The sequence below is a fragment of the Nannospalax galili genome, unplaced genomic scaffold, assembly GCF_000622305.1.
Source record: "Nannospalax galili isolate Female #2095 unplaced genomic scaffold, S.galili_v1.0 scaffold974, whole genome shotgun sequence".
NCBI lineage: Eukaryota > Metazoa > Chordata > Mammalia > Rodentia > Spalacidae > Nannospalax > Nannospalax galili.
In genome coordinates this window covers 1,081,447-1,090,639 of record NW_008335438.1, presented here as the reverse complement: position 1 = coordinate 1,090,639, position 9,193 = coordinate 1,081,447, and the positions used below count along the sequence as shown (strand labels likewise).

Genomic DNA, 9,193 nt, shown 5'->3' with positions numbered 1-9,193 from the left:
GGAAATAAATCAGTAAAAAAAATCTCTAAAAAGAAAAAATGGATGGAAGGAAGGAAGGAAGGAAGGAAGGAAGGAAGGAAGGGAGGAGAAGAAGAAGAAGAAGAAGAAGAAGAAGAAGAAGAAGAAGAAGAAGAAGGTAAACATTAACCAATTTGAATATTTACAACTCCACAAATCTATTTCATAAAATTATCATGAAATACACTCTGTACATGCTATAAATGAAAATAATGATGTTTTATTACATAGAACTTAAAAGACATGTGCCTTGCAGAAAAGATCCTGAAGATGACTAAGTCGAAAGGCAAACTGGGGAAATACCAAACATTCTGGACAAGTCAAGAGCTAATTTCTTTCTCAAGAAACATTTAGAAGTCAGTTAAAAACAATATAACTATATAACTCAAGGAAACAAAGGCAGGAACATCACCAGAAAGTACAGCAAAACAGATGACTTAAAATTAAGGAAGATGTGGGGCATGGTAGCACATGCCTTTAACTCCCCACACTTGGGAGACAGAGGCAGGTGAATCTTTGTGAGATCAAAGCCAACCTGGTCTTAATAGCGAGTTCCAGACCAGCTGTAACTATAGGGAGACCTTAGGACTCAGCATGTATAGTAGAGTGCATAGGGTTCAGTGGGGCAAAGGGGAAGGCATGAATTTGAATGGGAAATGTTTATGAAATTTAAAAAGCTCAATAAAAAAGTGAAAAAACCCAAGTGTCAAAGGAAGACATTCCATTCCAGTTATACTTTTCAAAAATGCAAATTTAAAGGCTCTTGCCTTTCTCCCATTAAATCATCAGAATTGAGACAGTAAAACGTGTTAATTGTGGAAATGCACATCTGCTGCAACTTCTTAACATAGCCTGTTGCCCTCTGCCACCATTTGAATGTCTGCCCTTTGACCTAATGATTCTGCCATCAATTCATCCAGCAAAAAGATACCAGCTCTATAAAGTATGTAACACATATTGCAAGAACTATTGCCTGAGGACTTGGGCTCCCGAGTCAGCCTGTGTACTTAATTCCTGTTTGGCTACTGTCTTTCACTTGGGACAGGTAACTTATCCTCTAGCAGGTTCTTGTCTATAAAATGGCTCCAATAACTATCTCCCTAACAAGGCTGCTACTGTGATCTAAGGCGCCAAATAAAGGTATGTGTACAGTGTTTAGAGCTATGCCTACCATACGGTCATAGGTCTAAGCTATTAAGTTCAATATCATAAAGCTGAAGTGGACAGTTTCCAAATTCAAGGGTCTAGGAAAGCCTCCGTGGACATCTGTAGGTAAACCCCTGGTTAGGGTTTCTCTGTATAAAAGCTTACCCTAGAGATGACTCGGGGCTGCATATGAGTTCTGACACACTTGTGTAGTTGCTGGTCAGCTAAAAAAGACTTTCATTTGGCAAAACTTGGTCTAAGTGGTCTTCTCTGGTGAAGTACCTTATAGCAACATGTGTTGATAGGAGAACAGCTCCAGGGTCTGTTGTTAAGTAGGAAGTACATAAGGACAACTGGGATGAATTATATAGGCATTTGTCTTTTTTCTTTCTTCTTTCTTTCTTTTCTTCCTTTCTTTTTCTTTTGCATTTTGAGACAAGGTCTCCCTGTATCCCTGGCTGGCCCAGAACTCACTATATAGACCAGGCTGGTCTCACTCTCACAGAGATCTTCCTGCCTCTGCCTCCAGAGTACAGGGATTAAAGGCATGTACCACCATGCCCTGCTAGTCAAAACCTGTTAAAAGGCTTGACAACAGATCAAACAATCATTCCTGATACTGAGGGTGCAACTACAAAAATCCAGCTCTAATGGGATTTCTATTATGTTGTTTTGAGGCTTGGGAGGACCATGTAGCCCAGACTGGCCTTGAATTCACAATCGTGTTTCAGCCTTCGCTTAGGAGGATTAAGGATGGGTCACCATGCCCCACTAAGTGAAATTATCTTCTATGGGAAAATATCACAACAGCTTGAGCACTAACCTAGATCATTATAGAATGATGGAACACTAACAATAAACTAGAATAGGCAAAAGGGACTATGGGTACTGCAGAAGGGGGTGGAGCTTTGATTAGGGATCAGAGAGACTCTTACCGGGAAGGTAGCACTTGCTAATGTATATTGCTTAATCTGAAATACGTCTTTTGTTTTGTCTACCAAACAATAATATATAAAACCATTATCCCACTTCTAACTTGGACAGCTAACATAGAAAGCTCCACCCCCTGGATCAGCACATTGCATGTGAACATACTTGAGAATACAACCCCAGCCTTGTTTCTACTAGTACAGCTCTCCCCACACCAAAACTACATTCCACACAAGGCTTTGTCCAGAGATTGCATTGGATAAAGTGTGTCTCAGCCACTGACTAATCCAGCCTGAACTGTAGTTCTGGGGGTGGAAAACTTTTTCATTCATCTCTCCAGAAGATAAGAACCCAGAACAAAGGTGAAGTTTGAGTCACAGTGCCAAAGGAGCCATGGATATGCACCTTTCAACATTTATATCAAGTAGATGAGAAGAGAGACTGGTGGGACATCCTGACCTATGAGCCAGTAGATAATTTCCCAGCAACTTATCAGCACCCAGGCCCACAGGCCACCAGCTTACATTAGCCACATCACCAGATACAGGCTCTTCTCACCCATAGATCTGCTCCCAGGTGATCTGAAAGAAACACACACACACACACACACACACACACACACACACACAGGCAGACAGGAAAAAATGGCCTCTTGTCTCCACAAATATTTGTGGGCAGAACAGAAGGACATCTTTAGAGAGCTCTAGTAAAATCCCAGGAGGTAGCTGAGTAGTGATTTCCAAAGCATGCAAAGACTGAGCTCAATTGTTTAAATAATTAAAAGGAAATAAAAGAGCTAAGTAAAAACCACCTCCCATATCCCTCTCCCTTCTTAGCCCAGTTGCTAGGGTGTGTCCCACAGCTCCAAGATGTAAGACAGCACACCTCGAATGAATCATTAGTGATATCAAGGAAGATCCACTATCTAACTACACAGGAAAAGCTATGAGACCAGGAACTCAGCAGGGTTGTGAGACAGGAATTAGGATGACATCTTCCCCTGGTTGAGTCTCAGCAAGGCTTCTGTGACTCAGCAGATGTCTCTCTGACATGTTACGAACATTCTAGCCTTTAGATTCCTGTATACCTAGCACAGACCATCAGGTACTGTGGGAACCCACTGAGACTGCATCACCTCCTCCTTTTGTTCACCACTGGCACAAGTTCACAAGGGCACTAGAGAGAGAGTAGTCTGTTGAAGAAAGCCCATTTCAGAATTCAGTCAAAGAAGGAACAGAATGTATTCCTGAATCGGAGTCTGTGGAATCTTTCTTGGTCGTACCACAGCCAGAGGCTTCACACGATGAATGAGGCCAACATGAGCAAAGCCAAGGTCAGAGGCCACACGTAATGCAAGCACTTGGATGCGCAAGCCCTACTGTGTTCAGGTAGCTAGCACATTCAGCAAGGAAAACATGCACTTAGAGTTCCTTAGCTACTAGGAGATAAAGCCAGTTTCCCAGGGAGCTACAGGCTCTGTTGGGGTGCACCCCAAAGTTGGTAATTTTGGGTACACAAGAGAAATATGTTCTTACTGTTTATTCTGCTGCACCTTTAATTTATGTATGCATTCACTTTGAAAAGGCAAATGGGCTGGGCATGTATCTCAGAGGGTAGAATGCTTGCCTAGTCTGCATAAAGCCCCGGTTCTATCCTCAGCACCACATAAATCAGGCATGGAAGCACACCCCTGTAATCCCAGCAGTCTGGAGGTCAATACAGGAGGATCAGATGTTCAAGTTTAAGATCTTCCTCTATGACACAATGAGTTTGCAGCCTCCTTGAATACATTAGGGCCTGCTTCAAAAAAAAAAAAAACAGAGGAGGAAGATCAGGAGGAGGAAGAAAAGGAGGAGGAGAGGGAGGAAAATAAGGAAAGAAGAAAGGAAGGAAGGAAGGCAGGAAGGACAGAAGGAACAGAAAGTGCAAGTGGGCAAAGATCTTGGATCTGTGTGCCCAGCAACATATTGTGTGTCGTGCCCAGCGACATATTGTGTGTTGAAGAACAGATGCTAGACTATAACTCCTGCCTTCTGGGGTCTTATGGCTCTATCTAACATGATAAAAAGAGAAACAGAATGGTTCCAGTGTGGGGTGAACTTAGGAGGATAAAGGATATAGGCCTTGGCTGACTGCAGTCCATCAGACTGCTGTTTGGAGTACTAGAGCCTTGTGGGTATGTGATCCTTGATCCCCTGCTTTATTGTTAATCATCCCTTTGCCAGGGGCAAAGACAGTAATCCCATCTGTGAAGACCATGGAAAAACACCAACTCTGTTTTCAAGGGTCGCTGTCATCACATGACCTTCTCAATTCCAAGTTCTCAACTCCAACCTGTCAACTCTTATTGTCAACCCTCTTCCTAAATTAACAAACTCCTTACTACATTAGGTTGGATGAACCTAAGTAGAAGAGAAGACAGGCCTAGGGGTAGCTAGAGATATGAATGGGGAAAGGGGGACATTTAGAGGAGGGCAATGGGAAAAGGTGTATCTTTTCAATCATATTAATTATATATAATGGGTTTCATTGTGAGATTTTCATACATGTATCTAACATATTTTCATCTCATTTACTCCCCATTATCCTCTCTTGTCCTCTTCCTACCTCTACTGATCTCCAGGAAGTAATATTTTTAATGGAGGTGGAAGAAGGTTCATCTTTAGTTGAAGAAGAAAAAGGAAAAGCCTCAGAGAAGGATAAATGAGGCAGTGTCAGGGGCTTAGTTCAGTCACTATACCACTGGAATCAATTTGTTTTACAAATACAGTCATTGGGGGAGTTGGCCCAGTTGAGCCAAGAGGTATTAATAGGACACCCCGTTAAGTCAAATCTCAACAGTCTATTAATTTAGTCCCTTAGGATATTTGTGGACTTACCCACAGGGTGGAGACAGGAAGTGATAAATCCTACCGGCACTCAGGTTGAAATAAGCAACCTTGATCCACCATCATGCTTCAAACAAAGCACCCAACAGCCCCACCCTGAGGAAAAGCTTATCAAGGTGAACACCCCCAAAGGGTAGCCCAGGCCTCTTGCTGACCAAGTGAATTTTGAGAGAACAAGTTAAGGAAAACCAGTACCACAAGTCCACTGGATTTGATAAGAGGGTCTGTAAAAAGATAGGCTGGACAAAGTACTAGGTCCTCATCATCCTGGACTTGATAAAGACTGGGTAATGTAAGAAGTTGTGAAAGAGGCCTTCCTGCTTGCAGAATAAGCTCTCAGACAACCTGGCTAGACCAGTGGTCAAGCATCATCAGATTTGCAGTGCAGTGAGTTTTATTGCCAATACTTCCATGTCCAGGGGCAAACCACCAAGGTCAATGCCCTTTGAGATGTCAAAACAGCAGCTCCATCACTTACCAGACCAATGGCCCTGAGGACAATTTCTTAATGTTGCTGGGAATCAGCTTCCTCAGCTGCAAAGAGATGATATGGGTGTGCAGTGTCTGGTACACTGCCAGGCACATGGCAAGTCTTAAGTGAAGGGTTACTATTTTCAGGGCTGGGGAAATGGCTCAGCTGGTAAAGCACTTCTTGTGCAAGCACAAGGGACTAAGTTAGATCTTCAGAATCTGTGTTTTTAAAAAAAGCCAGGTATAGAGGCACATGTGGTGTCCCAGCACTGAACTGGGGACAGGCAGATTTCTGGGGCTTGCTTAGCCTGGAGAGTTCCAGATCAGTGAAACACTGTCTCAAAAAGAAGGTGGAATGACTCTGAGTAACAGCATTAGAGATTTTCTTCTGGCCTCTCCATGCATGCACACACATGGATGCAAACCTGCATTCACAAGTACATTACACACACACGCACACGCACACGCACACACACACGCACGCATGCACGCACATGGCTTGCTTAGCCTGGAGAGTTCCAGATCAGTGAAACACTGTCTCAAAAAGAAGGTGGAATGACTCTGAGTAACAGCATTAGAGATTTTCTTCTGGCCTCTCCATGCATGCACACACATGGATGCAAACCTGCATTCACAAGTACATTACACACACACGCACACGCACACGCACACACACACGCACGCACGCACGCACGCACACACATACACACAGTTGTTCTTTTTCATCTTCTGTTTACTGCCATTTTCAAGTTCTTATCCATATCAGATGATCTGCTATGAGGTGTCCCAAAAGAAAAGATAGGATCATGGTCTTGGTTCCTCTTACATGCAAAGCTCTTAACAAGGCCACATTTCTTCTTAAACACAGCACTTCTAATTGTAGGAAGCAAGGGCTAACTCTGACCCAGCCCCATTACCTTCCTCACATCCTCCCACAAGCCATTCATAACCTCACAGTCTTAGACTAGACCGACTCAGGAAGATGGGGAGATCTGTACAGCAGTGCAGGAGCTGGCTGACTTCCCAAACCCCATGAACTCATTTATTTATTCACAAAACAGGAATGGAGAACCTAGGAAGGATCTGGACGGAAGTATGCCAGTGGGCAGGGTTACTAAGGGACTATTTCTGACCTCAGGACACAAGGACACAGAGAAGAGAAACAGACCCAGATGCATTATAAGAGAAAGTGGTAAGAGGCATGGTGATGACCGAGATCAGGGCTGCTGGGACCACACCACCCTTGCAGAGTGCTGCCAAACTCCAGTCACCTGGCATATGACACAGGCAGTGCACTCTTAGTTTCTAGAATATTGCCAAATCCTAGCCTGGGGAATCATCTGCCTGGAGAAGGGAAGAAAATATATCTTCCTCTCCACGGTTCTGTTCCTTGTTTGTTCAGTACAATTCACCTAACAAAAATTTAACCGTTTTAAAGCAGACAATTTAGTACATTTACGATGTTGTACCACATCCACTTCTATTCAATTCCCAAACATTTTTATCACCTCAAAAGGAAACCCTGTACCTACTCACCCCCTCCCCTTTCTTCCCTCCCTCAGCCTTAGAAATAGTCTATATTCTGATCTGAGATGGGACGATTTTCAAAGGCCAACATCTTCCAGTTTTAAGTCACATTCACTTTTCGAACTAAATAAACTCAAATTCAGATTTTAGGTCCAACTATCCATGTTGTAGTCAGAGTCTTTATTTCTAAGCCTCACTTTTCTCATTTACCAAGAATCTATTTCCTAGGACTGTTAAAAGTTCTAAGCATGGCGCTTCCCCCAGTGAAGTAGCTGGGATATTGTGGTTCCAGGAAAACATCAACCTGAAACTCAGGGGGTTAATATCTGAGCTCAGTGTCTAGTGTCCAGGTTATTATAATGAAAATCTTTCTACAAATTAAATTTGTAGGATATCAAAGGAAAGCTAATCCTACAAGTGAGTGAAGAACAGGTTTGTTTTAAATTTTAACATTTCATTAGCATCAGACTGCCTACAGTTTCCGTTCATTTGACAATCTGCTTGCCCTGTGACCTTGTGGAAGATGCTTCACCTCTGATGCTACTTACTGTCAGCCATAAAACTGCAACTGCCCATCTCAAAAGACTATCTTGACTAAATATGATACCCAGCTATGCTGGTGCATCACTGACTCCAGTCTCCCTCTCTCCATAGTTCTCTTCCCTTTACTCTCCCCTCTCCTGAGCCTGTGGCCCCATTGCAACTATAGCACTGAGGTACAAAGATACCCTGACATTGTTGCAGGTGTTTTTGCTCTGTAGATTGCTCTGAGTCCAAGGCGAGCCTGGTCTACATTAGGAGTTTCAGGCCAGCCTGGACAACAGAATAAGACTGTCTCAAAAAACAAAACAAAATAAAATTGCAATATAGCTTTAGGTCAGAATCCTTAGCTTTTCAAAACTCTCTGTTTGGTTTGGACAGTGTTTTAAAATAATTAAATATGATGTACTTCTCTGTGTTTTGTCACAAAAATTCTGTTGTGAGTTTTTTCTAGTATTCCCGCCACCAGCACCCTGCTGTATGCCGTCTTTTCCCATAACCTGCATTTACAGCTACTGTTTTAATTAGGCTTTTGTGCCTTTTATTGGTGGAGACAAACATACAAGTGATCTACACAGAATTTTAGACCATGTTTCTTCTAAGGTGTAATCCATATTTGCCTAAAACAGGTGTCACTTAGGGTGACTCTATGTTCCAATATAGAGGGTGGATCAAAATCTATCCCTCCATTTCCCCTTTTAACCTGACCAATATTTTATTTGTATTTAGTTTAGTTTAGACTCTTTCTGTTATAGGAGTGAGAAGTTCAGTCCTACCACTTAGACTAGACAGTCAAAAGACGGAGTTGATACATACATGAGGCATCAAACCCCAGCCAATGAACCTTTCTCAAAGTTCACACCCTGAAAGTCCTTAGAGGTCACACTGGATTTAACCTGTGCTCCTACCCTTGAAAATAGACTCATCTTCATTCAGATACCAATCCATCCTCCTCTCCATCTCCTCAGCCTTATCCTTCAGCTCCTACCATCCAGGAGTCCAATGAAAATCAAGGTTAAACCCCCAACCCACCCCAGCGAGCTATGCCACATGCTCAGGCCCACAAAAACCATCTCTGTTGTAGTCTACCTCTTGAAAAGCGGCAGGAAAAGAATGATCCATGCCTCCTCTGCCTCCTGTTCCCTTGCCTCTCATGATACAAAGGAAAACAGGTGCCTGGGATCCCCCAGGGCAGAGAGAGCATGGCGCCCACGTGGGGCATAGCGAGCTGTAAATTTCAATTAGCTTCCTGAAGCTGGGGGGTCAGGGTGGGGGGTCAGGATGCCTCTGTCATGGGCCCAGGAGCCCTCTGGTTGAATCACATCCCTGCCAAAGTCCCCTTACCCTGTGAGGAGCCGAATGCCCCGATGCTTCCTGCGAATGGGGCTTCCTGGCTTCCAGTTCTTCCTGGCTCAGGAGCCCCTGTCCCTGCTTCCTCAACCCTGGTTCCTCCAGGGACCTGATGGCTTCAGAGCGTCCATGCAGGCAGTCAGCCTGGCTCAGTGGCCCCACTTCTGCCCTGCCCTGAGCTGTCCCAGTCACGCCATGGCTGGGCTTTTTGACATGCCGGTGCTCGGGGACTTCACTTCCTGTTTTTTTTTTTTTTTTTTTTTTTCTTTCCAACATGAAAGGGGAAGGCTTTTAAACCCGGGGGGGACACGCCCACAACGCTA

General features: G+C 43.7%; 1 protein-coding gene across 4 annotated transcripts in view; it reads right to left on the bottom strand.

The window, feature by feature from the left end:
• The window catches only part of Acsl5 (acyl-CoA synthetase long chain family member 5), a 51,856-nt gene that overhangs the window by 40,599 nt on the left and 2,064 nt on the right, over nucleotides 1-9,193 (bottom strand). For 2 of the 4 annotated variants that reach the window (XM_008830164.3, XM_008830165.3), the window contains exon 1: nucleotides 8,865-9,119. The exons of 1 other annotated variant lie outside the window; for it this stretch is intronic. The gene's annotated coding sequence lies outside the window, so the exon portion shown is untranslated. Of the gene's footprint in view, nucleotides 1-8,864; nucleotides 9,120-9,193 lie in introns of those variants that run through there. One more of the 4 variants, XM_029562096.1, reaches the window with a different exon arrangement.